We start from the raw sequence: 4,173 nt of genomic DNA, 5'->3' as shown, positions 1-4,173 counted from the left end.
GTATTCTGTCAATTATGTATTTTATTAAAATGCTGATTGGTCAGGCAGGAAGTATAGGTTGGTCAATCAGACAGGAAGTAGAGGCGGGGCAATGAGAACAGGAGAAGGCTAGGAAGGAGGAAGCCCATTCCTCCATTTTTGCCCAGACCACCAAAGAAGCAACATGTGAAATGTCAGCTGAAAAAGGTACCAAGCCATAAGGCTAACATAGATCAGAAAATGGGTTAATATAAACTACAAGAGTCAACAAGAAGCCTGAGCTTATGGGTCAATCAGTTTTAGAATTTTATGGAGTCCTCTGTATGATTTTCTTTGGGGTATGCTGGCTGTGAGGTGCCGGGCAGGACAGATACACCAACAAGCTGGCCCCTCATGTTACACATATACATGTATAAAACATATTGTGAACACAAGAACTCCCTCATTACCTCATTAACTGCTCCCTTCAGAAGGAAGAAGATCCTCTGATCCATGTTGAGAGGCACCGAGTATGTTGGCAGAAATATAAATTTTTAGGTGCGTGTCTTGTACAAGTATATTTGACAAACATTCTGAAAACATAAATGCAGATATTGCTGCCCTGTAAGACAGTACTTTCACCAAGACAATTATTATCAGATGAGGGTGTAAGAATGAGGATCTGATCCAAAAACATTAACGTCATTTTGTGAAGAGGGAAACAGCAGAGATCTGTGATTCATTCATGCATGTATTACTCTCTCCACTACGGAAAATTCTGTGAAGCTAAAAAAACAGTCCCATCAGGAGGCAAATCTGATGTTGACCAACCTATCAGAAAATAAATGACTTTAGTGTCAAAGTCTCGCCTGTGCACATTTTTTTATGGTAATCACATGAAAGCAAAGAGATCTTTGATAGATGCTCTGGTTTCTATATCTAACCTAAGGTCAATGAACATCTATGGGCTTTTCATGACCTCCAAGGTACTGAATGCTAAGTGTTCATTTCCTGAAGTACCTTATCCTTACCCAGAATTAAAACACTCAATGTGTCTTTGAACTCAAGACACATATTAATTCAGAAAATCTCACATTCAGGATGTTTGGGAACCTCCATGGTCTTATCAATGCTCAGTGTGTTTGAACTATTATGCTCTATTGAACTGTAGTCAACTTCCTCAATGACTGGCCAGGGATGGGCAAGTATGTACATTTCTAGAAGTTTCTCGGTTTGTGCTGTTAGTGGTTGGTAGCTAAAGTTTGAGAATTAGTTCATGTCCTTTCTCTCTTTCCTGATCATATATTTTCTCATATCTTGGAATCAAGAAACTCTCAAACGTAGTTGCCCTGTTAGCCAGCATTTCCTCACAAATCAAACCTGGTTTCTGAATAACCCTGTTTAGATACCCCAAAAGACTCGCACCACCAGAAATATCCATCAGAAATGAGCTTTCTCCTTAACTACCCATTTACCACTTGTCTCACCCATATTCCATTTCTCTGAGAGGTGTCATTAAGCCTCCTTACTAGACCTTGGTTAGTTTATATTTTTACATCATCCTGCTTTCTGTGTGTGAGAAGCCAATTTTCCTTCTTTTTCAGAGAGCTGTGAGACTACAAAATTATCATTTAAAGTCAGTCAACAGCAAGCTTCAAGAGACATTGGACCATGTCACCTCCCCACTGAAAATCTAGACTGGGTTTACACTGTATACCATACTCATATTTTGAAACATGTAAGCAACCTCTTTTATCATAGAAAACCTACTATTCTGTATTTACATAATTTTCTCCTTATCCTCCTTACATACTCCTCTCAAATTATGACATCTTTTCTCTTTTAAACATATATAATTTACCATATTGTTAGTGTTGTCTGCATTAAGCAGCACAGCATATATATACATACAATCTTTATTGCCATGTCAACCAGTGCTGTCATTGTTCAGGTTTTATTTAGGCAGACACGTTGTTATGATTTTACGGGTGCAACCTCTCTGTCATACATAAGAGATACAATTTCAAAGCAGGAATCCTGGTCCTCTGCCTCTTATTACCTTTCCGCATTCTTTTTCATGATGTTCCTTGAGCTTTAGACAGAAGATCTATCTATATATCAGTTGGGGTTGGGTGCCTCACAGTATTGGTATTTTCATTTTGAACAGCCATGGCTTCTGTCATGGTCTCTGTCTATTGCAAAAAGGAAGCTCCTTATATGAGGGGTGAGATCTACACTTATGTGTAGGTATAAGGATAAGTATTTAGATTCCCATTGATAATATCCTGGTTGACTAAAGTGTCAGTAATAAGTTTTCCTCTAAGTTCTATGATCTGGTCATCTATTGGTTGTTGGCTGGGTTTAGAGAAGCACACATGGATTGCCAGTTACTGAGTAGGAATTAAGTACAAGTATACAACTGTAAATACTATTATTGCACATTTGAGGATATTTCCCCATGATGATTGTATCTGAGGTTCATATACATCATGGTTGGTGAGTATTGTTGATTATTTTTCTCCCTTAATGGTTTATGTTGTACCACCAGCTACTACTAATGCATTCCTCAGAGAGGAATCTTCTGCGTCAGGTCCAGCTTGATTCCTACAAATTCTGCGTCTGAAGTATGCAATGTATTAAAATATAGACCTTACCTGCAAGTTCTTGGAAGCAAGTCAGGGCACCAGCAAAGACCTATCCTGTTCTGGGAGTCTGTTGGACCTTCTTGAGCAACAATTCAAAAGAAGGTTTCCTGTGTCTGGCACTGGGAATTTTTTGGCTGTCAATGGCTCTTATAGAGAACATCACTCTAAGAGGTGTAAGTCACCTACACACACACACGAGAGAGAGAGAGAGAGAGAGAGAGAGAGAGAGAGAGAGAGAGAGAGAGAGAGAGAGAATGTAATTTTAGATAAATTATCAAATAACTTATTCCCCCGTGACCTCTTCCAACCTCCTTAGTGTTAATTATCCATCCTGATCACTGTTCTTCTGTTTTACCCTCATTCCCTACTGCCTAGTTCAAGCTACTCCTGCCCCTTTTCCCTTTCATATAACCTGTATCCCAATACTTCACTGTCTAGAACTCCTTTCCTTACTTCTGTCTCCCTTTACTTTCGTGGTTTCTAAGGTTACTTCAGGTTATATACTCCCATTTGAAGATTTGGAGCTATGTACCACAGATAGGAGGGAACATGTGTGAATGTCTTCCTGGGTCTGTGTTAGCTCACTCAGTATAAGAGCATGTCTTTCTGATTCCACGTATCTCACAGCCCATCTTCTACCAATCTGCCTAGGTCCTTCAGTTCAGGAATGTCTTCAGAACTTGTCTAAAGAAAGACGTGTGTCTCGAGTTGTTTTACAGCTACACTCTCACATAGCTTTGAGCTAATTAAGTCTCTGCTGCTTGTGTAGGCAGCTGGTAGACACCATTTACTGGTATACAACATTCTCTGGCACAGCTTTGCCTTATTTATAGAGTAGTTTCTGGTTTGGTTACTACTATTATTGGTCTTATTTATTTATTTCGATACCCAGGTCCAAGTTAATTTCACCTGGTGGAAGTTCAGCAAGAAGAGCATCTTCCTGTGCCAAGTTTTCCTCCATAGCAGGGTAGGCCATTCAGAGTGAGGGGAGTTTTGCAGCCCCTTGACTCTTGTTCTGTGGCCATACTTAGGAGGATATACAACTCTGTGTATGTGACAAAAGCAACTTAAGGAAGGACAAACTTATTTTGGCTCATGGTTTCAGAAGATGTAGTCTAAATATAGGAAAGTCATGATGAGAGAAGCCTAAGTAGCCAGTCATGCTGTATATGCAGTCAGGATAAGAGAGAAACAGATTCTCAGTTTGCTATCTTTTGCTATTTTTTGTTCAGTCCGGGTCCCCAGAACATGGTATTGTCTATATTAAGGATGGGTCTTCCCACCTCATTTAACCCAAACAAGAAAAAAATCTCTCAGATGGCAGGTTGATTTTACACACACACACACACACACACACACACACACACACACACACACACAAACACACAAACACACAGCGGGGGGAAGGAAGAAGGAGGGAGTGAGGGAGGGAAGGAAAGAGAGAGAAAGAGAGATCATCATGCTTAATAATTACATGTGCACAGAATATGAGTCCATCTAATTTGGACTGTATACACAGGTTACAGCACAAGCTGTGGGATATTGAAGATCTCATTAATTGCAGGAACTA

Source organism: Myodes glareolus, chromosome 20, assembly GCF_982192425.1.
Source record: "Myodes glareolus chromosome 20, mMyoGla1.1, whole genome shotgun sequence".
Lineage (NCBI taxonomy): Eukaryota > Metazoa > Chordata > Mammalia > Rodentia > Cricetidae > Myodes > Myodes glareolus.
The sequence above is the reverse complement of the archived record's forward strand: the minus strand, read 5'-3'. Positions refer to the sequence as shown.